Source organism: Triturus cristatus, chromosome 7 (genome assembly GCF_964204655.1).
Source record: "Triturus cristatus chromosome 7, aTriCri1.1, whole genome shotgun sequence".
NCBI classification, from domain to species: Eukaryota; Metazoa; Chordata; class Amphibia; order Caudata; family Salamandridae; genus Triturus; species Triturus cristatus.
In genome coordinates this window covers 836,885,601-836,912,880 of record NC_140590.1, presented here as the reverse complement: position 1 = coordinate 836,912,880, position 27,280 = coordinate 836,885,601, and the positions used below count along the sequence as shown (strand labels likewise).

General features: G+C 45.5%; 1 long non-coding RNA gene across 1 annotated transcript in view; it reads left to right on the top strand.

Moving 5' to 3' along the window:
- Positions 1-24,741, top strand: part of LOC146810690 (uncharacterized) — a 28,664-nt gene extending 3,923 nt beyond the window's left edge. Inside the window, exons 2-3 of the long non-coding RNA XR_014965716.1 lie at positions 7,060-7,123; positions 24,327-24,741. This is a non-coding gene — a long non-coding RNA (uncharacterized LOC146810690). The remainder of the gene's footprint in view (positions 1-7,059; positions 7,124-24,326) is intronic.
- The last annotated feature ends 2,539 nt before the right edge of the window (positions 24,742-27,280 follow it).

Below are 27,280 nucleotides of genomic sequence, written 5' to 3'. Positions count from 1 at the left end.
GGAAATGCTGTTGTTCTCACAGAAAAGAAAGCCAATGTGTTCAAATCTGAGTCTTTTCTTTTTGCATAATGTATTTCCCACCGATGCATTATTTTGCCTTTCCCACTGACGCATGCATTTGAATTTCCCACCGATGCGTGCATTTAGACCCTGGAAAGGGCTAACTGTGTGCAGCATACAACCTCTTGACAGGAACATAATGTCAGAGCCTTTTCTCCATCCCTCGAGGTGAGGCTGAGAAAACATTTTGGTCAAAGCTCTCAGGACTGCTATGATGGAGAGGATGGGGGCGTTTTGGCACCCTGAAGAGACTGGCAAGAGAGTATATACCTGAACTGCAAACCTATCATCGTCGACAATGCCAGATTCCCAGGAGACTTCCTTGAAAAACAAACCTCAATTTTAAATTACGAAGTAATCACAGTACCCCAAAATGCACATTTTCAACTGTGTCCTCTCTGGGATCCGGGATATACTTCACTTCGGGGCACATCATCAAGGCCCCGCGATAAAATTATCGCCGCTTTAGCGTCTGTTTTTAGGCGAAAAGCGGCGATAATTTTATCGCACGATCAGCATGGACACGCTAACGCGTGTTCCCATGCCTCAGCGCCGGTTTCCCTAACGCCCATTTTTGCATCGCCAATGAGATGCAAAGTGGGCGTACCCTGCCAAACTGGAGAATGTCGCTAACTGACATTTCTCCAATTATCAAGGAAATCGCTAACCTGCTTAGCGAATATAAAAGTAGCGCTAACCACGCTTAACGCAGGTTTCTTTACGCCTGCATACAATCTGACTTAGCCATTATATCCAATGGGAGGTGGATTATATGGCTAAATCCACCCTGCCCTATCAGCAACATATCGCCTGTCGCTGTGCGATTATCACTGGATTTCCAGCGATAATCTCACATTTTACAGCTATTGCTTGGATTTTTATCGCTTTGGAGATAAGCGCTATCTCCGCGATAAAATCCAGCGATAGCCGGCGATAACTATCCTTGCGCTAAACGCACTTAGCGATAATTATCGCCGGCTGTTGCTGATATGCCCCTTCATTTCTGACCAAGATCTCAAAATACTCGAGCAGTCACTGGTGAGCTCGAGACTCTTTTACAACAATATAGTAATATATTACTGATAGGTCTTTCCAAAACACATATTGCTCCATAAAGACGCATTTCTGCATGCAGCAGTATGCTTCGTCTCAGAGGCCAAAAGGAATGACCATATCTCTCCAGTACTGAGGATGTTCTGGTGGCTTCCCTTTCAAGCCAGAGCCATGTAGAAAACAGGTTGCGTCACTCACAGACCCTTCCGGTGGCTTCCCATTGAAGCCAGAGCCATGTAGAAAACAGGTTGCGTCACTCACAGACCCTTCCATCTCCACACCTGCCTGCTACGGAAACCTGGTGGGATCAGAGCATCTCGGAAAGCGGAAGCCAAGCCCCTTCCATCCGCAACCTTTAAAAAGCAAAAAGGTATGGCTCAATCCTTTTCTGGAAGTGCTATGCTACCAGAACTTGGAACTCTTTACCTCCGACCTTAAGCACCACGGACAATCTTTACATTCGAACCAAGAGGCCTTCTTTTTGAATGACGTTTCAATTAATATTTCTTCTTCATACCAAGCCCTCTCAGACTTAAAGTGTGCAATTAGCCTTGGCAGGAATGTTTCCTATCTGCATCAATTTTATATTACACTTCATTCAGCCTCATACCTGTTCAAATTCTGTCACTTAAAATGTATAACTTGCATAACTGATAATTCTCGTGTGATTTTCTGTCCCTATTGCCAGGCCCTGTTCACATACCGTTGCTCAATATTTGTAACTTATGTAACTTATTACTCTCATTCTATGTTTCGTTACTATTGTAAAGAGCTCTAACGCCTTTGAGTAAAGTCCACGCTGTATAAGACTTTAAAAATAAATAAATAAACACCAGCTTCTCAACAGATGCGTAGAAGTAACTGGCTTAAAAGATAAGAATTGACATTGAATGAGTTATTGCGCCATAGGTAACTAAACCATTCGGTGAGCAAAGAGACTTTAACCACAAGTGACGAGGTAAATACCTCTAATGTGAAACATGCAAAAAAGTTATTGGGAACAAAAGAGTTGGTACAGAACAGCGTGCGGTGTAAAAATGTGCACATGAATGCTGTTCATTTGCAAGCGTAACACGAAGGGGAACAATTTGCGATGTGGCCAATTGCGATACAAAAATCAGCGATAACCAGCAACAGGCCAGCAATTCCCACATGTCATGTGTGAAAATGATTATAAAAGCACCGAACAACACAAACAAAATAATTTAAACTGCATAGCACCATTGAGGAATCTGGAGCAAGTACAGAGGACGACCAGAACCCAACAAGCCCCCAGGAGGACCACCCTGGGACCTCGGGGCATGGAAGGGCAAGGAGAAGAAGACGAGGAAGACAAGGGTCAGTCCGCAGGAAAACAGGATCATCATCAAGGAGGTGATAGGACATCACCAACAACTGTTTGTCACCTCCAATGTGTTATTGGAAAATAAAAATGCAATATGGCAGGACATCCTGGACAAGGCGAATGCAGTTGGAGTGAGGAGGAGGACGATTGGAGAGGTCAAGAGGTGCTGGAATGACGCGAAGCGCAAAACCAAGAAACTCGCTGAGAACCATCAGACAGCAATGCAGACTGGAGGTGGCAGTCCAGCGGAACACCAGGAGCTGGATGAGATGGAGAAAATGGTGTCCACAGTCATCAGTGGGGAGACGGTGGCAGGAGTTGGGGGTCCGGACCCTGATCTACATGACCTGACACAACAGCACCAGGGTGAGTACCGAACAGGGCCTGGGGACGGGGGGAGATGGGCACAATGGCACACATTCACAATCAAGTAAAGCACACTGCACACCCACAATGACTCTGGATTATGTCCCTCATCCCCTTGGCACACTGCAGCACACATACAAACAGCAAGTAGACCCCTGTCCACTATGGGCACAAAGGGGTCCTTCCCCACACAGCACCAATCTCACAACCAACACATGCACACATGTTAAATCCTGCAAAGCTGCGTGTCTGTGAGCCACACTGACAATGCAAGTGACACTGCATGACAAATAGCATGGCTGCAGTCCAATTATCATGACATTGTGCACGCCACAACACAGGAGGTGGCTCAGCGTGGAACACATCCGGAAAGGAGCAGGTCACACTCTGACACATCCACGTGCACAAACAACCCTGACGTCAACAACACATCTGCGGATAAAACATGCCCAAGAGTACAAGATCCGAACAAGAGTCAAAATTACCCACTGCAGAAGCACAGAAGTCAAAGGAAAACCGCATGAAAGGGATAATGGGCAGCCACATCACAACTGCAGGGACGACTCTTCCACAATGCAGCACACACACATAGCAATAACAGCACATCAACATTGACGAAAATGTGGGGCAAAGTGCAACACTCACCACAGAACAGAGTACACAACTGGTTCCGCTTCTGCGTAGAAACTGGCCAATCACATCTGGCATAGCAGGAAACTGTTAGATGATAATGTACGTGTACAACCTCACATCCGTGATGTAGTTCAAATGTCCACTGTCCCGCATCAAATAGTCAGCTCCTCCCAAACAGTCACAATGTATATTGTCATGCAGTCTGTATGTAAACTTGAACAATGCGTCAACATACATGTCAACACAATGTTAAACTGCATCTCCCATTCACATTGCAGAGGGACAATCAACACCTCCTGCAGAGCAAATCCAACAACTCTTCACTGATGACGAGGAGGTCTTCCCCACCTTCAACACCGACGCCCTCCAACAGCTCATGGACAGCTACCGCAACCCATCTCCAGGAGCAGGGCAGCCCACCTTCATCGAGGAGACCCCCACCCCCTGCACAGACCACATAGCAGGAAGCACCCACCACCACGGCTGGCTCTCAGCACCTCACCGAAAAACACATCGCATTCCAAGGCCAGGTGTACTGCCAGAACGAGGTGGCTGAACAGGTGCGGGTGGGGTTTGACCACATGGCAGCCAAACTAGATGACATACGTGGGTGTCTAAGTCACATCAGTGACCACTTACACTCCCTAACGGACACCCACAGTTCGCTCCATGATGTTCAACAATCCATGCCCCGCACCGCTGGTGTCATGCCTCTGAGAGGAGAACAACTGTCCAGTCAGAGTGGCCTCAGCGATATCAGCCGAGAGTTGGCACAGATGCTGAGGACAATGGAGAACATGGAGTGGATGCATGTGGAAAGAATGGCTGCCATGATGCACACCAGCGAAAAGTTGTTGGTATCTTCCATGCCCTGCAGATCCTCATCATCGCATTGCTGCCACTAAGGCAGTCGCTGATGAATGCTGCTGGTACTTCCACACACATATCTCCGGCCCCTGATGTGTCAGTGGCACACAGTGATGCAGACCAAACATCAGCACCCACATGTCAGACAGATGACATAGAGGACAAAGATGGGGGTGATTCCACATGTGTATTAAGAAGGACCCAGTAGCAATCTTCTTTGCCATATTCCCTGTTTCAGCTTTGTTCTGCCCTCTGCATCATGCCCTGTAACAACACCTCCCGCTGTCCCCCAAAACACTCTGCGACATTCACCTTGGACCTCGACATGGACTGCCATATTTTGTCTGTTTAACAATGACACAGCAATCAGGCTGCGGACTGTACTCTTCCTCTTCCGATGTACTTGTCACTCCCTAAATGACTCTGGCTGGCCCTCCACTGGGCTACAATGTAATGTGGGGTTTGCATGGCCATGTACTGCTCCTGCACTGACACTCCACCGAATGTGAATAAATCATTCAATATCACAAAGATGTGTCATGTCCATAATTGATCAAGTATGAAAGTAAAGATGAATGTAAGGACATTGGTTGCAAACAAAGGTACACCCTGAGAAATAAAAGCAGTGCTCATGTGTGACAGTGACACACAGAGGCAGTGAGATGACTGGGAATGTGTGCACTAGCTATGGCCTCATTGCTCTAAAACAACAATCGCGCAATTTCACAACTTTGCCCCACGCAATGTTAGAAATAGGGCTGTGTGTGAAATGTCAAAGTAGTTGGCAGGCCTACAGTAGTGTCCACCATCACATTTGACAACAGAACGTCTCTTCGTATACCTACCCACACTCAACTGGGTGGACACAGCCTGTAGTGATGGATCATATTGATCCACATGGCAAGAAGTTGGACACCATACTCACATTGCTGAAGGCACGCAAGAGCACAGGTCTATCAGCAACTATCCCAACCACAATATCTGGCTCACAGAGGTCGAGCTGGCAATAGGGACTCACCCCTAAGTGACATGCATCAGTTAGTCCCTAACTGTACAGACAATGCTCATTGAGGCACAAGATTTGTCATTCTAATCAACACTCATCACAGTTGAACAATAGTGAAGTTGCGTAGACTTAATTAGCATGTGCGTGTCAGTACGAGCAAGACAAAGGCCACAACATGCAGACCAATGCATCAGACACTAACTGGCAGCATTCAGACATGGTACAGTTCCACATGACAGGCGTTGTGCATGTGCCCTGGATGTTCTGCCCTTGCGTTGGTGGCTCACATAGAACCGGCATTCTTCTGACCTGCGGCAGTTATGTGGATGATATGCCACAGCTCGGACCAATGAGTCGTATATGTGTGCAACGTCTGTACGTATGGGTTGATGTGTACGTAAGTGTCAAGGGCATTCCATGCAAGAGTACCTCGAGCAAGGGCTTCTGTGTGTGGGGTGTGGATACGTTGGTCTTTCATTAGCGCTGTCTGTAGTGTGGGAGTCGTCATCATCTGCCATGGTATCTCTCTCAGGGGATGCCTGCCGCATGCAAGACCAAGGTCAGAGGTGCAGATGTCCTTCCGCCTTGTGTATTGAGACAAAGATCCTTTAATTCCTTATGTTAGTCTGACTACTGCTTACCTTCTGGAAATATGATGTGGCTTTCACTTTGCAATTGAGGCTAGGCCTTAGGCTTATGGTGCACCAATAGCGATTCACACACAACAGTTGGCATGTATGAGCCAAGAGCCCGAGCGGACTTGCGCTCCTTGTGCAGTCCCTTTGTGTGCAGTCCCTTCGTGCGCAGCCGCCCTCCGTGTGCATGCGACGTTGCAACATTGTCGATTGCGGGCCGTGTGGCGCCGACACTGCGACAGGGACACACGCATCAGTTGGTTACCTGTCCAGTCCATAAATGAACCACGCCCAGGGCCCAGGAATAATTATTCACACCCCTACACTGGCCTGGCATACACCGAGCCAGCCCACTCGGCTTACGTATAAAGGGGGGGATGACGACGCTATGTATCCCAGTTTTTCCCCACTGCCGGAGTTGACATGGCTGCGTCCGCCTGGCATATCACGAGACTCAATCATAAAGGGTCCAAGACTTGCGTTGAACAGACTTGGTGGCACCGGATACACTGAGGCCGGCACGGGTCTACCGCCACGGGATGGTGACTTTCGGTGCACTGAGGTAGGGGAACCTTAGGTGCTGAGCGGGTGTTCAGCCTGTGATGATGCAATGTCCGGGCGGTCCGGACTGGTAAGGATCTGTGTGAGCCCTGCTGGACCGCAGTGTAGGCCTGAGTCAACGGGCAGCGTGGGCCTACCGCCACATGCTGTTGCCACGCGGTTCACAGAGTTAGTGGCACCTAAAGAGCTGGGCGGGTGTGCAGCCTGCGATGAGGCCGTGTGCACTGATATGATCTCTGCCATTGCGAAATCAAGACCCAGAATCACGTGTGTGACCCTGTGGCCCGCGGTGCGGGGCTGCATGATATGGAGGCTGCCAAAGTCGTGGGCCCCGGGCTTGGAGCTTGCACCGGCACATAGTGGGCCCTCTTCAAAGGTTAGCAGTGAGGCCTGGGTGCGCAGGGGCGGGCAATCACCGCTGGGCGGCGGGAGGGGCTGGGGTGCAGCAGCCTGTGGGCACAGGGGCGCGCACGCAAGGATGGTGTGTGCAATGATATTAACTTTGCCATTCATAAATCTGGACTCTTTTTCAGGTAAGGGACCTGATGAACAGCAGTGTATTCTGGCACGTGGTTGGAGAAACACCTGTAGCAGCAGGTGAGCAGTGAGGCCTGGGTGCACAGTGTCGGCACTTTCTCTCCCTCTCCCTCTCTTCCTTTCACTGTCTCTCTCTCTCCCTCTCTTTCACTCTCTTTCTCTTTCTCTCTTTCTCGCTCCCTCCCTCTCTCCCTCTCTTTCTCTCTCTCTATCTCTTTCTCTCTATCTCTCTCTCTCGTTCTCTCTCTCTCTCTCCCTCTTTTTCTCTCTCTTCTCTCTCTCTCTCTCTCTCTCTCTCTCTCTCTCTCTCTCCCTTTCTCTCTCTCTCTCTCTCTCTCTCTCTCTCTCTCTCTCTCTCTCTCTCTCTCTCTCTCTCTCTCTCTCTCTCTCTTCTCTCTTTCTCTCTCTCTCTCTCTCTCTCTCTCTCTTCTTTTCTCTCTCTCCCTCTCTTCCTTTCTCTCTTTCTCTCTCTCACTTTCTTGCTCTCTCTCTTTCTCTCTCTCTCTCTCTGTCCTTTGATGAACGCATGATACACCTTCTTATCTTGAATTTTGTCTTGCGGGCTGTGACTTACAAATTGTCCAGAGAAGACCCGCCATGACTCTTCCAAATAGTTGTTGTGCGACATCAGGCGAATTGTTTGTTCATGATATCGTAAATTTGATGTGAAATATCTTTGTCTGAGGGGGCAAGAGGGAGGGTGGTGGTGGGTGTTGTGGCCCTCTTGGGTGTCCGAGCTGCATGATCAGTAGATCCATGGCATCTGTTGTTCTTCAGGTGTGGCTGTGGGCGGGGCTCCCTTTCATACTGCAAGTAGCCATCCAACTTAACACCAGGTAGGAGCAGGTGTTAAATCCCTGCTGCTAATGCACCTTATTGCATGTTTTGTGATCTTATCGCCGATCTGGCTGGTTGTTGAGAATGTTGCACAGTGTTGTTGTTGCGGCTTTTTGCACAGGAACGCCTACTCTGCATCTCATTAGTGTTAGTTGCCGGTGTCATCCGTGGTGATGTTTTTTGCGGGTGCTATCGTAGGAAAAGTGGTGATATGGGCTGTTAGCACCAGCTTGTGAATAGGGCGATACATTTATTGCCTCTTTGGCTGCGATAAAGTGCCGCTAACTCTGCGATAAGTCCTTGGGAATATGCCCCGAAGTGTTTAATGTTTGAGACAGTTATTTCTTTCTAGCACAGAGGTGAGCAAACGTTTGCTTTTGCACTGGAACGGTGCCCAACTCCGATACCCACAGAACACGCCCACAACCTCAGCATCATCCTCAACAGCTAGCTATCCATGAAAAAGCAAATCTCGCCGTCTCCACTGCCTGCTTCCTCATGCTCCAAATGCTCAGGAAGCTTTTTAGATGCCTTCTGACCAACGTCAGGCGAACTATCACACAGGCTTCCATCACCAGCAGACTATGGTAACTCCCTCTATGTAGGAATAACAGCCCAACTCATGAAGAAACTTCAGACAATCCAGAATACAGCAGCCAGACTCATCATCTACTTCCCCAGATGCACGCACATAATACCTCACCTCAGGAAACTCCACGGGCTACCAGCCATAAAGAGATGCCAGTACAAGCTACTCACCAACGCATACAAGGCACTGCACAAGGAAGGACCGGCATACCTTGACCAACACGATTTTTCAACAACCCACCAGGAAACTCCGTTCCAGAGCCCTCACCCTGGCTTTCACCCATCACATCCGCTGGACCAACGGAGGCCGCTCCTTCTTCCATCTGATGGCCAGGACCTCAAACAACCTCCCTCTGCACCTCAGAGCCTCACCATCACTCTTAGGAAACGACCTCAAGAAGACCTGGATGTTCAACCAATAGGAGAACAAGCAGCACAATCCGACAGTGCCTCAAAACCCTCACAGATGAAGAAGCCGTGCTCTAGAAATCCTGAATGATTGATTGATTGATTAACTTGTTAAAAATCACCATAACTACTCCTTGTCTCCATGAACCACAGGTACACTTTTTCTGATCCCATACCACATGAATCACAGAGCAGAGACAAAGCAAGTAACGCAATACTGAGAATTACTGCATGTTTGTTACCACAAAAAGTGTTAACTTTCTTGTTTGCAAAATTTAGTGTGATACTATGTGGAGCAGCGCCAAAGAGTGCTCAAGTGCATCGAGTCAGGTTACTAGCCTTAACAGAGTAAAAAGGTAACCGCTGTTGAGAGGACTAAATGTATCTGTGTAACAAACTGTAAAAGAGGGTGCCATAAACACAGTTACACCAAATATCATCTCAGTGGACAAGTCAAGGGCTTTGGGATCTGCTATTCTTACATACAGGTGGTCTGGGATAGGGATTTGGGGTGCTGGAATTTTCCATCTGGCCTAATCATATTATCATTCTGCTGCACCTGAAGCCTCATGGAGGTGAACCTGAAGAGAGAGCTGTTGGTTTGTCTGTGGCTTGTGTCTGGTTCATTTTCATGATGCCTCTTCTTTGGATCTATGTCAATCTTAGCTGTGCATCATTTATTTCCTAAAATACACCCAACAATGTGCCTGATTTAGAGTTTGGTGGATGGGTTACTACATCAAAGCATGAAAAATATCCTATTCACTTTATTATAAGTACCATATGATATAATGCACTTGTAATAGGGTGGATGGGTTATCATTCACATTGTGAAGGCGTAACCCTGCTACTAAACACTAAATCAGGCCCGAAGTATCTTTATCCTGTTAAGGACCAGTTGTCTGTCACCCTCCCAAAGAAACCACTAATCCTATAATAGTAATACACCTTCCTGTGACATCAACATTGTTAGTTGTAGTTCTAGGACTGCAGCAAAGAAATCAGTGTACATCTTTGGATTTGCCCATACACCTTACACATAAAATCCAAAATCAAAATGATACGCAGGGAGACAAAAACCCGAGAAGTCCCTAGATGATTAGATAACCCAAAAAGTATCACAAATGTGGGTTTTTAAGGCTTTCCGACATGGAAGACGATAATAATAAGTTTTTATATTTTCGTGATTGAAGTTCCTGCATATATGAAACTGTCACTCCCATACTCCCATACTCCCAAGTGAACGTGTATGACATCATTGTACCTAGCTGCTGTTGCAACTTCACCACACTGCTGCTGGAGCACAACTTTTGTCCTTTCTCAAGGTTCCAATTCCTTCTATATGGGGCATTCTCCATCTATTCCCTCTTAACCAACTCCAGGAATGCATCCCATTAGCCAATGGTACAGTGCTTTTAGGTTACATCAGTAGACATGATCAAATGCCAAAGACATTGACGAGACCACTGAATCACTTAAAAGGCAGGGATGACAGAGATATTTGTGAAACATAAATCCAGAGTCATTCAGTTTGATCAAAGAGGAAATGCTCCATGGTTAAACTTTGTAAATATATAGTGGCCCGTGGTCATTCCTCTGCTATTCAGAGTCTGGAAGCCCAGAGTGCATTGAGTGGACCCTTTATTAAACCTGAGAATGAGGAGTGGTAAGTGGTAGTAATACTTCAGGTGAGATCTGGGATTCCATTAAGCTTTGGACATAATGTCTGTGCCAATAGTGAGGGTGGACACAACACTTTATAACCTAGGGCCACTATGTGAACGCTAGGTTGAAGTATGTTTACATATATCTAAGATAATGGGGTGAGTGACATAATCCTGACATGAAACTTATAGCATGTTAATGATAATAATGACCACTGACATATGTTTCTCTGTACTTTCGAGGATGAACTGGTTGGGTCCGCAGAAGTACATCCAGATTTCTAGTGTGAAGGTGAACATTTCAGATTTGAAAGTTTAGGAGACTAATTTATTTTCAGTGAAAGTTGGAGTGTTGATAACCGAAGGCTACAAAACAACCTTTATAAGGAGTTGTCATGCTGAATCACTGGGCGGACTGCAGACTTGCAAGAACATGGATGTATTATTGAGTTTAACGGAACATTTGAGTACTGAACTTCTTTGAGAAAGAGGGGACTATATTAACCAAAAAGTGCCCTGCATTATTAGGGAAGGGTGGATTTTCTTCAACTGTTGGTAATTAAATATGTATGACAGTTCTTTTTTGTACTGGATGTCATGGAAGAATTTAAGGCTTGTCAAAGCATTGTTATCTTCTCACTTGTCCAAAACTGCAGAAAGGTTGAAGAAGTTACCTGTATCTAAAGAGATTGGCATACTGCTGATCATTATGTTGAATTCTCAAGGGAAATTTCTCAAGGCGAATTAAGAGTTTGGTGGAGAAGGAGCACCACAGTAACTTGGCAGGATCCCAACCTGCCAAACTGATGGTGTCCCCGCTCGATTTAGAGTCGGGGGAAGCACTGCTGACCCTCCACTGGCTCCAGTGTATAGCCACTGACCTGGCAGCTCATTCACCAAAGAGCCACCAGATCAGAGTGATGGTTGTCCCTCCCTAATTCGGCCAGTGTGACTGTCACTGAATTTCACTCTCCGGTCCTTCTTGCAATGTATGGCAGTCATGGGAAAGGAAAATGCATACGCCCACACAGCAAGAAAACTCACTATATGTCACTGCCATTATTTGTTTGTATGTGGATTCTTTAGGCCATGGTTCCCATTCCACAAACCTTCAGTACTATGAAGGGAGCTAGCACAAGAGTGACTCAGCTCACAGCAATGAGATGCCCATCCTGGGCTTAACTTTGGAAACATTCCTTAAGCGGCAAGGCTATCCTGTAAATAAGCACCTGTTATCATTCAGGAAATTGACTATTACTAACCCATCACTCTCCTGCTTACAGTTGCTAAAATCACTGGGACAATTTTATCAAGAAGAACTTTCAGATCCCTTACATGCATCTAACTTCCCTGATCAAACACCAAGTAGTTTTCATTTGGGCATAATGAATGAAATCGTTCTGGTGACTGCTCAGGGAGAGCAACGAATAAGTCAAGATTCTGGTGAGATGGCTGGAATGGTCGAGCTGGACCTTTAAAGGGTATTCCACACTGTAGACCATACTATCCTGATCCGCCTCAGTGGTGATCAGTGGAATGGCTCTTCAGCTATTCTCATCATATTTGATAGGCTAATCTCAGACAATGCAATTTCCCCTTTTCTGTTGCTTGTTTACCTTTGGTGTCCCCTAGGTTGTTCCCTCTAATGGGTGAAACCAGATCCTTTGGTCATAATAGTCTATCTTAAGTAAATGGCACAGGTCTGATCATCCATCTGGCACAGCTGTCTTCAAACTGAATTACATGTCTTGCTGACTGTCTTGACGTCATTCTTTAGTAAGTGGTAAACATTTTTTAAATTAATTTAGAAAATACCAGAGTTGTAGTGGTCATTCGAAATTCTTTGCTCTGGAAGCACACTCAGCCTTTATATATGTGTGAGCTTCCTCATCCATTCTCCAAGATCAAAACTATTTCATTTATGCTCAAGAAGGACCACAGCATGTGACCATCACCTGAGCCTTAATTTTGTCTTTGATTCATAATGGAAAAGTCCTCTATTTAGTTCATTCGCCCTGCACCATAAACAAATAACAGTGAAATTGAAGCCTAACCATCTTGCTTCTCTGTGGGCTGAGAAAATTAGACATGTTTCTGAAGCTTGCATTATACAACACTGGATTCTGAATCATTGGTGTATTGTGCTTTTGGTAATTTGCTGTCCTGTGTGTCATAGGCTGACTCGCCTATATTTATATTGAAACTCTTTGTTCATTATCTTCCTTCTAGAACCTTATGTTTGGGATCTAAACGTCTTCTGCATCTTCTGTGCTTTAACTTTGCACAGTACCAGAGAGAGGAAAAGAGATTCTCCCACACCATGGAGCCTACCAGTTTGCTCTTACAAATAACAGCCAATCAATCAGTCAACCAATCAATCAATATTGAATAAGTATTTGGGAGGAAAGATAATCAAAAGTGGATCAAAATAAACAATAATTAAATGATGATAATAAAGGACATATCTTGTAATTATTAACTGGAGTCTTAGGATGAAAGAAATCAGATCTGCTGAGGTACCACAGATCACATAATTCCAATAGGGTCTGTAACTCACTCTACTGTCCCCATCTGAATTACAGGACAACTCATGCCACCACAGTGCATGCAGTAAATAGAGCAGTTACTGATCTTTCTCCCACAGCCACTGGCAACGTGTTAGCCTTAGTGAGCCTGAATGACTCTCCTGTAAACTGTGCTATAGACAGCACAGGGAGCATCTCTAAACCAGAAGTGGCAGCTGCGACATTAGTTTCCTCGTCTGAGCAAGAAGGTAAGACATGGACCACTGATCTCACCACTGCAAGTCGAGTCTGCCTTTTACTTAACAGTTTTTCACTTCCGAATTAGTTCCTGGACCCTACTCTCATGGCATGTGCTTTCAGGGTTCCTCTGAAACACAATCTGGGTTTTAACTCTCACTGTATACAATCCAAGAACTCAGCAAATCATTGCTAAGAATGTATTTATCCACCATACCTGCGCAGATTCTCGTCTGGGCAATTACCTCACCCTGTAAAGACCAAGGTGCTGTAAGGCTCATTATTGTCGAAACTGATTACCCCAAAAGTTTGACCAGTGCTGGTCAGTCTCTAATCTATCAGCTTTTCCTTTTCCATGTTCAGATTGGTAGACATCTGCAGTCATTAGAACCATATTCATGTGCAGTCATAAGAACCATATTCAGTACGGCCTTCACTAGGCACCTCTTAGTATTTTCTGGCACCTTCGTCTGGCCCTCGGGGTCAATTTCCTACCAGTCCAAGGAAGTTTGGGAGAACTCCTTGCCTCTATTCTTAAGGGGCGACACTCAGTAACCAAACTCATATTAGCTATCGTCTTGGTTTCCATATTACAATGATTTTTTTCTTGTTAATCATATAGCTCTCTTTTAGTGTAACAGTGAGAAGTTCAGCACACACTTGGGGTCTGGAGACATTAAAGTGTGGGTTTCCTCCACCTGAACCCCTAGTTTCCAGAGGCAGCCTGTGGCCTCCCATCCATGTAAAGTTGTTTGGACTGTCTGGGATGCTGTTTCTGTTGCTTTTCCCACATCCCAGAATAGAATAATGTGAACCTCCACTTCTTATCATCTTGTTACAGACTGGTCTGAAAATGCTAATAACTGTCCACTGGTAAATTGATTTGGCAACTCCCCTAGGTGTGAGCTCTTGCCCATATTTTTAATTCATAAGCCTACCTTTTTTCTTCAAAAGCTATTTTTCCTTCCCTGCCGTCTTTGCAAATGAGCTAGCTAGATGAATCTCCTTGTCCTCAGCTCCATCCTGCTTAATGCTGAATCTGGGACTCACTGCTGTTTACAGATGGGTTTGAGAAAAGTGAATGTTCACTTCATCAATTCTGTCTCCTCTTTTTCAGGGTCATCCTCTTTCTAATGGTGGAAAGCCTGGCCTGATTTGTATCTTAATAAGCTATTACTGCATTTCTAATGCAGGATTCTTCACCATCATGGACAGTGTTGGTCCTGACCCTCTCTGTTGGATCATTTCCATGCCTTTTGCCTTTACCCTCCATCCATTCTTCTTTTTTGCTAAATTTGTTTTTATTGGCCTTAGGACTCAGTGCACATTTCCACGGCTAACAAATGCCACAGTGCTTGTACTAACTCCTCTAAAAATTGTAGAATTGGCTTACACTTAATTGTCATAGTTAATTTACTGATAAGTCCCTAGTAAAGCTGTACTACATGTACCCAGGGCCTGTAAATTAAATGCTACTAGTGGGCTTGAAGCACTTGTTGTACCACCCACTTCACTACCATTGTAAACCTCGCTCAGGCCAGCCATTGCAGTCTATGCATGCAGTTTCAAACTGCCATTTTGACCTGGCAAAATAAACCTTTTGCCTGGTCCAAACCTTCAGTTTAATACATATAAGTCACCCCTAGGGTAGGCCCTGGACAGCCCAGAGGGCAGTGTGCAGTGTATTTAAAAAGTTGGACATGCGCCTTTAAGTGTTACATGTCCTGGTAGTGAAAAACACAGAAATGTGTTATTTACTACTGCAAGGCCTACCTCTCCGATAGGATAATATTGGAGTTACCTTATTACATTTCATAATCTGTAACTTCCAAATGGGAACAGGTACACAGTTTATGTTTGGTGACTTTAGAATGCTAATGCAAAATCTTCTCTCATAGTGAAGTCAGATTATACATTAAAATTTTGAAAATGCATGTTTTAGAAAGTTAGCATTTTCTTGCCTTTGCCATTTAGTGCCTTCGTCTGTCACTGGTCACATAACTGGGTCTAGTTGGCATTTTGGGTTTGTGCATTTCTCCTAGACACCCACAATAAACTTTGATGTTTCTAGATGGGCAATGACTGGCAGGATGGGAGGGCGGAGCAGGTCACAGCCGTACTTACACTTGAATAGTCTGTGACCTGCCTCCACACAAAGGGCTGCATACCCATTGTAGTTAGTCTGGAGCCATAGCAGGGAAGGCAAGAAACCTGTGCATGTCAAAGAGAAATCTCTAAAATCTCCTCACACTTCAAAGGAGGAATCAGGTATAACTATTGGACCTCAGACACCAACTCTTCAGTACACTTCTGGACCTGTGGAGACTCTGCTAGGAAGAAGGAGTGTTCTGCTGCTGAAACGTCAACCACTCTGCTGGACTGCTGTCTTGCAGGAATGCTGCCTTGTTGGATTGCTGCCTTGCTGGATTGTTGCCCTGCTACCCAATTGCCCCCTGCCTGAGTCATAAGGATTGGACCTGCACCTGATCCCAGGACTCCCAGGTCTAGTATGAGGGCCTTCTGTTCAGGACGACCGGGACATAACAAGCTCACAACCTCCTGAACCAGCACCCAGATCCAGCCTCTGACCTCCAAGTGGTGCCAAGTGGACCCTCGGGGGGCCTCAGAGAGGCTGAATGAAAATTCTTGGGCTCTTCCCAGTCACAAATGGGCACATTGGTGAAGAAATATTGTCATTCACACAGTCCACCAACATAAAGTTCCATCAGCCTGACCCATCATGCTACAACATCGACCTCTTTCAGGGAGCGCCATTGCAAAGCAACAGTGACCGTTCATGATAACAAAGGATCTTGCTTGCAGTTGCTCTGCTGCGAACAGGACTCTTTGTGGAGGACTGAAAAGGTAACTTTTCAATGGGACTAACCTGGTCCTTGCATTCATCCTGCACTCCATTGTAGTCGGCCTGTCCTTGTGACTTTTCCCCCGGTCTTACACGACCATATAGCCGCATGTGGCGCTTTGGGCTTTTTTGGGCACTATTTTCTTTTTAATCTTTAAAATTACATACCTCTGGATTTACTGATTGGATTTTTGACATTTTGGTCCTGTTTTATTCATTAAAACCTACTCTGTTTTTCTAATTTGGTGTGGGACCCTTTTTGTGTATTGTTTTAATTTTAGTAGTGTCTGAAGTGTTGCACAAATACTTTGCACATTGATTTTAAGCTAATTGTTACTGCTCTGTTCCAATCTTAGCCCAACAGTTCATCCTTACGGAGTTAAGGGCCACACCCCTTAACGTTTTGCCCAAGAAGAAGAGTGTCTGTCAGACTGAGCAAAGATCAGCCTGACAGACACACTTCTTGTTAAGGTCAGGAATCCAGGAGCAAGACATGAGCTAAATGTGCTGGGTCTTGCCTGAGCTAAACTTTGCCGGACTGAAGATGTAACATCTCCTGTGGGTGTGACCTCTTCAGCCTGGCAAAGTAACTCAAGGCCCTCCTCCTCATTACGAGGGGGGGCATCACTGATTGCCTCAGACCTCGGCACTTCGGTTTTAAGCCCTGAAGTGCCCAGGGCTGAGTGCCAATCAGTGACACCTTGTCACAGAGTGGGGTCAGCAACTCTCACTTACCCCATTCCTCTCTGTGATGAGGAGGAATTGCTACCTCTATTCATTGCGTGACATCAACCAATGAGAGAAAGCAGCAGTCCCAACCCTCCTAGGACCTCTGAGGCAGAGATGCAGCAGGGAAGTGTGATTCTGTTTTTTTAATGTTATGTGTGCATGTGTGCATGTATGTAAGAATATATGGGAGTGAGTGTTGTCAATGGATGTGTGTGTGCGCATGTGTGAATGTGTGGTTGTGAGTATGTATGTGTGTGTATGTGTCCCATTCGCCACCTCCCTGCTAAAATTACCAGCATCACAGGCCAAGATACCAGAGGGTTAAACCCAGGTTCACTTTTGGTTTGCTTGTAGCTTCACCCTGACAAGGATTGGGGTTGAGTCTTAAGTAAGGTTTCACCTCCCAACCAGCAACCCTCATTTTTTACAGACAGCATCACTGCTTTCCATGCACAGCTCCCAGAGAGCTGTAGCCATCCAGACAGGCAGATCGAGATCTGTCTAGATCTATTTTTGAAACTTAGGGGCATATTATCAAGGGAATTATCGCCGCTTTAGCGGCACTTTTTGCCGATAAAGCGGCAATAATTTTATCGCCCTATTAGCAAGCCTGCGCTAACATGCATTAGCGCATGCTTTCCGGCGTTAGCTGCCGTTTTTTTCATCGCCTTGCATGTCAGCGATATGTAGCGCTAATGACATGCAAGGTAGGCGTTACTGACCTGAATTTCATGGTGAAGATCGCTAACAGCACTTCGATGTATTATCAAAGATATCCCGTGATACAATAATTTGCGCTAACCTCCGATGTACGCAGGTTTTTAACACCTGCTAAAAACCTGACTAAAGCCAGATCCCCATCAGAAGACCCACAGACACCAAAGAGGTATAGGGCATATTAACAAGTAAGGGCGATAATTATCGCCCGTGTCAAGTATCTCTTTGATGTCTGAGCGCCATCGCTGCCGATGGCAAGCTATTGCCTGAAAACCTATCTCCTCTTAGCGGGAATTATCGCGCCCTTTCCCTGACACTATCGCCTCTCACAGACGTGTTGATAATACGTCGGTAAGAAGCCGAAAATTATCAGGGAAAGGAGGCGATAACAAAACTCCCGATACTTGGCTCGGGCGATAATTATCGCCCTTACTTGCTAATATGCCCCTTACTTCGTTGTAAGAAGCTGTAGTTCTTGCCTGCAAAAGCTGTGTAAATCATGCAAAATACACACTTAAGATCTACACTGCTGTCAAGCCATGTAAGGAGGAGGGCTGTTGGACAGTACCACTGCCCAATACTACAAAGGTGAAATGGTTTTCCTGTAATGAATCCTTGGCTCAGCTTTGGTAACGTGACTTGTGAAGCAAGGGTTATTCTATGGGAAGATGTGTTAGATGTGTGCCACGATTTAGACAACAATACAGTGTGCAAGTCTCTGTGGATTGTTCTGCAGTACTGAGAGACAAGAGTCTCTACACAAATCTCGAGGACTCAGGTGTCCGAACGAAGGCGGAAAACACACAGAGCAGGAGAGGTTGGTTGCACCAGTGATGTATGCATGAGAGGATCAGACCAGCTGAATTCATCAATGTGTGGAAGGGGCAGCATGCCCTCCCTCCCCTGTAAAGCGCCAAGAAACTCTTATTGTTAGGTTAGGTGATGGCTGTTTGCCCTCATTTATGGCAAAAGAAGACAGAAAGAGTAAGGCCCACATGCATCAAAGCAAAAACCGGTCGCAAACGGGCAGATTCTCAGAATCTGCCCCTTTGCGACCGGTGTTTTTGCATTTGGGATGCATCATCCCAAATTCAAAAATCGCAATTTAAGTAATCTCTAAATAGCGATTACTTAAATTGCGATTGCATTTAAGGAATCTCAAATTGAGATTCCTTAAATGCAATGCATGAAAGTAAAAATATTAGCGATTTCGCTAATAGGGGGAGCAAATTACCATGAAGTTGAACTTCATGGTAATTTGCAAAAACTTTGAAAAATGCACTAAAGTGCATTTTTCAAAGTTCCATTTTACACACACACATGCCGTGTGTGCAAGATGTACTCATATGCAGATTTCAGGGGTGCAACAGGGTGTCCTTTTGACACCCTGGCAACCTTGAAATTGCATGAGCAATTTGCGATTCTCTAATTGAGAATCGCAAATTGAGAATATCTTCCCATTCATTCCTATGGGCCTCCAGGCCCATAGGAATGAATGGGGAGGTATTCCTTAATTGCGACTCGCAATTTGCGAGTCGCAATTAAGGAATGTTTAGAAATCGCTATTTTGTAAGCGATTTCTACATGCATAGCCTTTTGCTATTCCTTATTAGCGAATCCTTATTTTTCGCTAATAAGGAATCGCAAATGGCATTGTTGATGCATGTGCCAGAAAGTGCCTAAATAAACAAATTCATGAATATGTGCCCGTTACACTTCAGTAGTGACTCAGAAGGGTCTGGGTGTTCCTTCTATTGTAGTTTTATATTTCAAAAGGGTTGTCCTAGATTCAATTAGTCAGAATATATTTTGTATAAAAAAGTAAAAAATATTTATTCTCAGAAGACTAGTTATATAAAGTAATTCATACTGAAGTATTGCTGTTTATTTTAATGTCAGATCAATACTCAGTTGGCTTTGCATGTTGCATAATTACTGTTTTCGCATTTCAAGGCCGCGCGTGCCACTTTCTTTTCCTATGGGCTATTTGAGCACGTTTTCTGCGCTGTAGGAATGCTTGAATGTTCGATGTCACACGGAGAAAAGTAAGTGAGTCAGTTGCCTCCCTTGTGTTTTGTAGTTTGGATCCAGAGGTCTGACCTTTCCAGTCTCTGGGAAGCCATAGATTTAAGTACCAAAAAATGGACTGAAGTTGAAACAGATGTTAACTGGTCACGTGGGGAATACTCTGGTGATGGGGTCCCTGGGAAAAGCCTGTCTTCCCGCTAAGAGCCGGCAGGGATGATGACAGCGGAGAAGCCCCGGCGACGTATACTTTTTCGCAAACCTAGCATTGGTCTAGGGCAGGGCTTTCGGTGGGATTAATAAACTTTAGGGGGTGGGTGGTGGGAGCTGTCTCTTATGTAATCAATTGGCGTCACTTAAACACATACCCTAAAAATCGGTGCTTACCAAAATGTGTCGCCCGACTGGTATTTTGCTGCCGCTTTCCATTATTCAGCCACGGCCCCTGCAGGTAAGAGCAGTGGGGCCACAAGGGGAAATTAAATAAATAATTAATTTTCCCTCATGGTCATCTCTCAAAGTCCCCCCCAGAACACCCCACGGCTCTTACCTGCAGCAGCCGTGGCTGCCATTATTACATCCAGATACAACAACTGACATTACACCTGAAACAAGCTAGTACTATTGGCTTTGTCAATCGTCGTTAGCTCCATAAGCTAAATGAGTAACAACCATGATTGTTGTGAATAATATTGAAAGTGCGTCAATACTGAAACTATGAAACTGTGAAATACCAGTAACTCTCAATTAAGAATGTTAAATCAAACTCTGTAAAATATTTACTTTTGTTTATTGTGGGCTTGAAAAATGTCTAGAAGCTGCTAATGCTGGGCAGCAGGAGCCCATGCAGCGACTTTAACACTGTAGACCTGTTACATTAAGAGCCTGAACTTTGGCCTTCACCACAGTGGCGTAACAAAGGTCACCGCAGTTCGGGGCGGTGGGGCAAGCTCATGGGGACCCCCTCCGTACAGTAACCTGGCCCGAGAGTTCCTGAGTGAGCCCAGATGGGGGCCTCACCATGTACTTTGCAGGGTTCCCAACCTCAAGTTTTGTTACGCCACTGCTTCACCCCTCCTGCCCAACCGCGGATTCCAGGGCGTGCGCTTTCAGATCACTATCAGGTGATCAGACCTTCCAAATAGCTCCGGACTGTGGCAGCATGCTTAACAAAGGAGGCTCTTCACAGTGACATATAAGGCCAGTGATGAGTGCCACTGCCACTGAGTTGAGGTTTTTTTGCAAGGTGCAGGTGAGGGTAAGAATGGAGAGCCCGATAGGGACCCGTCTCAGCACCTGCTTTTTAAAACTGCCAGTGCTGAGCACCAGCTGAACCTGGCCCACTGTAAAACCCTGGTCTAGGGAAGGGATGTTGGGGCACATGCATCAAGCTAAATTGGGATCGCAAACGTTGTGAATCAGTAAAAAAGTCCGTTTGCGATCGCAAAATAGCTCACTTCAATGAATGAAGCCCATTCGCAGAATATCTCCAAAATTCGCAAAATATAACGATTACCTAAATAGTGAATCAGTAAAAGCGATTCAGTATTAAGTAATCGCTAATAAGAAATCGCAAACCCAATGCATTAAACATTCGCAAATGCCGAACTTGTTAAAAATTTGCAATTAGCAATTCTTAAATAAGAACAAATCACATCAGGCAGTAACCAATTCAAATGGAAGAAATCAGGTGCAAATCATCAGTAAACTACTTAAACAGTCCCTGAAGGCATCCGGATGCTTCACAATGGCAGCGCTCTACGTCATGGCAAGGAGGATGAGGCTAAGAGCAGCAGCACAGGGAAGAATGAGGATACTGGAGCGCGTTTTCAGAGTGCTCGTTACTTTGCTAGGGCAGACGGAGGAAGAGATTTATGACAAATACAGGCTGAATGCAGACACAATCTATGAGCTCATAGCTGAATTGGACCCAATACTGCAGCGTAAGACTCACAGGACACATGCCATCCCCACTCACGTGCAGGTCCTCTGTTCACTGCATCTCCTAGCTTCAGGGAGCTTCCAGGGAGTAATTGCTTCAGCTGGAGGTAAAAGTGCCCTATCACAATTTTTTTAATGGATTCCTTGATGTCATGTTGCAGAGGATACACCACCACATCAGGTTCCACACAACACCACAGGAATTGCTGCAAACTAAATTAGATTTTTATCATGTTGCCCATTTCCCACATGTCATTGGTTGCATTGATGGGTGACATGAAGCCATTTGCCCACCTTCAGTAAATGAGTACATTTACTGCAACCGGAAATCTTACCAATCATTGAATATTCAAGTAATCTGCAATTCTAAAAACATTATCACAGACATAGTGGCTAGTTACCCTGGCAGTGCACATGACACCTACATCTTCCGGCATAGTGGCATACACAGACGACCAATTGCGGGGGAGTTTGGCGAAGGATATTTGCTTGGTAAACATATGTAATACTCTCTTGCACACCTGTCTGCCATGGTGACACATAGCAGTGACTAATGTATTTTCTCATTACATCCTGTAGGTGATAGCGCATACGCGGTGCATTCTTTCATCATGACTCCCTATCTCAATCCTACTACACTGAGGGCCTCATGTACGTAGCCGAATACCGGTCGGTAACGGCCGATTTTCGGTAATTATACCGTTACCGACCGGTATTTAGGCTTGTGACATGTAGGGGGCTCATTTCTGTATTCGGTAAATTACCGAATCGGTAAAATTACCGAATCGGTAATTTTACCGATTCGTTAAATTCCGAATACAGGAATGAGATGTAGGGGGAGTGTGTGGGTGTTGTTTGGAGTCGGTATTTACCACCAACTAATAGTTGGTTGTAAATAATGAATGGATGTGTAAAAGCATTTTGATAGCGCTTAGAAGTGTGCAATGTGGCAGACATACATGCCCTTAGGGCATGTATGTGTGCCACATGTGCACACATGGCCGAATCAGGGGTGCAACAGGGTGTCAATGTGACACCCTGCCACCCTTGCATGTGCTCCCCCATTACCGAATCGGTATTTACCGATTCGGTAATGAGGCATACCTTCCCATCAATGGGAAGGAATGCCTCATTACCGAATCGGTAAATACCGATTCGGTAATTACCAAATTTTTCCGAATCGGTATTATTTACCGACTCATTACCTACATTGCATTTACCACTTCATAAATACCGAATCGGTATGATTCGGTATTTATGAAGTGGTAAATGCAAGCCCACCTACATGAGGCCCTAAGTGAGCTGCGATATAATGAGGCACACATCTCCCCACGCAACGTGATTGTGAGGATATTTGGTTTACTAAAATCTAGGTTCCACTGCCTCCACAAAACTGGGGGTGCATTACAGAATAGGCCGGAGACTTGCTGCAAAATAGTCGCTACATGAGCCATGCTGCACAACATAGCCACTAATAGAGGCAATTCCCTGGAAGACTCTGACAGTGAGCCTGAGGTAGGAATCTATGTCGTCATCCCGCCGTCTTTTTCCCAGCAGGGAATCACAACGCGGTCATTACAACGACCGCGTTGTGATTCCGCAAACCATTACTCCACAAGATGGAACAAAGACTTACGGAGGGGGGGGCGCTGGATGTTGGAATAGTATAATTTACTATTTCAACTCCAGTCTCTGCGGACACTAGGAAAGGTGTTGGATTTTAAATCCGACACCTCCCCCACCCCCTCCGCAAGTCGTTGTTCCGACTTGCGGGGTAATGGTATGCAGAATCACAACACGGTCGTTGTAACAACCGCGTTGTGATTCCCTGCGGGGAAAAAGTTCAGTGGTAAACGTTGTTTACCAGCCAAGACAACCACTACAAGCGGCATGCGGTCCAAATGCAGCAGAGGGGAGACGGAGGTGGGCAGAAATCACACATTATTTTTAAGGTGGTTAATCACGAAACAACACAGTATGTGCTCAAAGGTTTATTGTGAAAATTGTGTGGTTGTGTTAATGCACACATACCATGTGCAGACAAGTGCAGTGTGAGTACAGACAATTAAATGTCATTGCCTTGGCACAAAAACTTCAGTGGGAACTATTTACAAGATTCTGGTTACCGTACCAGATTTGTCCCTATCCATATGTCTACTTCTTCTGGCCACGCACTGCCGTGGCCCTCTCAGTAGGCTCAGCCATATCCCTTATTGAGCCTTCTGTGTCGAAGTTGCTCCTGGTACTGCGCCTCTTGGGATTTGTCACAGGTACCAGTAGGCTGCTGAGGCTGGAGGCCTCCTCACTGTCCCCTCTGCAAGCACATTGTTTCCACTGGCTGCAGCAGTCTGGAGCTGTTCCACTGCATTAGTGACCTTGATGAGGCCCCTGGCCACATCCCCGCAGCAGTGGCTCATCTCCACCTGCATACTGACAGCACGCCTGAAAAGCTAAGCTGTAGTTGAAATCAGCCTATTGATTTCCCTGGTGTACCCGTCCAGGCGCCCGATCAAACTGTGATGCCTCCTGCCATGGGAGGCGTGGTCACCCTAGATGACCCTGCACAACTCGTGCATAGCTGTCGCAACACTGGCTAGGTTTTCCGTGTTAGCCCTGTGCCCTTCAACTACCGCAGTGGTAAGCTCTCTCAGGCAGTCATATATGTCCCCCATGTGTGTTGCCATTGTCCCCAGTTGGCTCTGCATAATCCTCATGTTCCTTCCTTCCAGGCGCTGGACCCTCAGCATCTTGCCCTCAAGCCCACTCCAGGGAGGTGCCCCATTGTCCTCTGCAGATGTCAGGATTGCCCTGGGCCTTCGCATGTTGAACGGGATGGAACGGCGCCGCAAAGGTACCTCAGTTGGTGGTGGTGGTGTGTTGCCAACCTGCTGTGTGGGAGTCCCTGTGTGACTCTCTTTATCACTGTCCGAAGCAGTCAATGGTGGGACTATTCGCCTGCAACAAGTGGGAGCAGGTATGTGTGAGGATGTTGACACTTCCGGTCCCTCCTCAGACTGTTCCACTGGTCCCTCTGACTCGTGGACGTCAGCCACGTCACTCTCCTGCGCTGCTGCATCTGTGATTTTAAACAGTGCAAGATCAGTCATTTATTTTCTGCACATGTTTGTGACATAGCGCATGCAAATGTCTAATAAATTAACTTCTGTTTTGGACAAAGTCTACTTTAGTCACTTCCTTGCTGTTCTCTACTGCACTAAAGCTGTGTTGGTCCCTCCTTGCCTTGCCCCTACATTTGTCTGTATACAACTCCCACAGTGCATTTGGGTGTTGCAAGTAAAACGTGGACTGGACTCAGGTGTGCTACACTACGCAGGATGATCATTTGGTGCTATTTTAGTTACATTTAACATTGAAATATGTTTAGCAGTGATCTTACCTTGGGAGGTACCCGCCTGTTCAGCGGTGTCGATCTGTTTTATCCCAACGACTGCCTCTGGCTGCAGTGCGGATTCAACCATGTCCTCCAGTGGTGTGTTTGCACGTTCGGGAGATGGCCCCCCTCCAGTTTTCTTTTAAGCTGCTAGTCTTTCAGCCACCCTCTCTTTAGCTCGGCTGCGCAGGTCGTACCATCTTTTGCGCAGGTCTGAGATTGCACGCTGTGTTACCCCCACAGCATTAACCTTTGCTTGGATTGCCAGCCAAATTTTCCTTTTGACTGACTCTGCAACCTGCAGGGATAGTTTTCCAAAAAGCTTGTCGTGGTTCAACACCAATTCCTCAATGAGGATTTCAAGTTCTTTTTCACTAAATTTTAGCTTTCTTTTCCTGCCTCCTCCTTTATTTTTTCCATTTTCTGTGGCCATGCTGTTGTTTTCTCACTGCTTCTGCTCCAAACACAGCTTCTTCCTGTTGAGTTACACCACTCTGCCTCATCCTCTGAATCCCTCTGTGAACAGGTGTGTGCATTCACTGATTCATTTCCTGGTTGTGATGTCATCCCAATGCAGCAATATGAGTAACTCGCTAGTAGCGATTCTGTAATAGCGAATTTGCTATTACTGATTCGGTAAAAGTGAAATCGCTATTGAGAATAGTGATTTTTACTGAATCGCTAAATTATAGAGAATTTTTTGATGCATTCACTTTTGCGATTCCGTAATAGCGATTTCTTAAAAATCGCTATTAAGGAATCGCAAAATAGTTTTTAGATGCATGTGCCCCGTTATCACTAATTTCTTCAGAAGGGGAGCACTTCTGTAAATCTGTTGACATCAATCAGGTTACACACTAATCTGGGACTTTACTTCGTGAACATACTCCTCCTTATGTCTCCAAGAGAACAGATTTTCTTTTTGTAGTTTTATATAGCACAAGTCTGGGCCAGGGCATCAGAGCGTTTTACATGAGCATCAGACTACATGAAATAAAGTCAGATACCTTTTTTTTTTTTTGTCATCACATGCAGATTACACTGATTTTGTCCAGAATCACAGGATGTTTGAGACGCCAGGGCTCAAACTTTGCTCCCCAGTTCCAAAGTCAGCAGCTCTGGCTTTAACGCTGCATCTCCTTACACAAACCCACCCAGAGCCAAAACTTGACAGCCATTGATGAACCCACAGAACTGGTATTGCTAGTATACTAGGCATTTTGGTGCCTATTTACCACAAATTCACATAGTGCAGCAAGCCACCTTGCTGAGCTGCCTGACAGGGAAAGGAGAGGAATGGGCTGTATTTAACATTATAGGGTGCCTTCCTGTCTTTTCCCAGCTTGAGCGCACAATGTGCAACTAAATGATAAATATGGCCCTTGTTTTTTTTTATGAAGATGAGTTATACTTGTTTACTATGCTAGTGCACAACAGTTATTTACAAAGGGGACGCGTCTTTAACAGAGACAAACTAGGTGCATGTAACTATCTATTGAATGCATTAGCAGCATCTTTTTCAAGCCCCGTTTTCTGCTTCTGTAAAGCTGAAATATGCACCTGCATCTTGTGTTTTAGAACTCATTTTTGGAGAAAACCTGTTTCCCTTGAGGTTGTGCAAATGTTCAGGAAGAAACATCCAAAATAATACTGAGTTCTTGTTCACTACTCTCAGCAAAGCAAACAGAGACATGGAACTGTGGATTGGTGGTAAAGGCCATGTGATGCTATAGATCCATGGTACTCAAAGTACAGCCCGGCAGGCCTTCATTGGCAGCCTTGCCGTTTCGACTTTTCTAGTGAAGCCGGCAGTAAACACAGAAGATGGCTGCAGGAGCATCCGTAGTGAATACGTATTAAATATGTATTCACTACGTATGCTCTTGCGCCAATCTTCTGTGTTTACTGCCGGTCTCTGTGCCCTCCTCTGTGACATTACACACGGCACAGGCGAGAAGCTTCCCAAAAGGCCCTTTAACAGCTGACTTTTAATGGGCCTTTTGGGAAGTTTCCTGTTTCGTGTTGCCGATGACGTCCTCTTAGCCCGCAGCTTCTTCTCCACCCGTAGCAGCTTCATCTTCGAGTGTGTCACAGATATTTACTTGCAGTAATATTAGTGAACTGCTGATGTGTTACAATATTGATCACACACATCACTATCCCTGAACATTAGATGTAAACATATTTAGAATTTGAACAATTGCGCCTGTATACTGTCCGTGCCCTGGCCAAAGAGGGCATGAAAGTTCTGAAATGAAATCATAAATTCAAACCTGTTCTGAACAGGGGCCC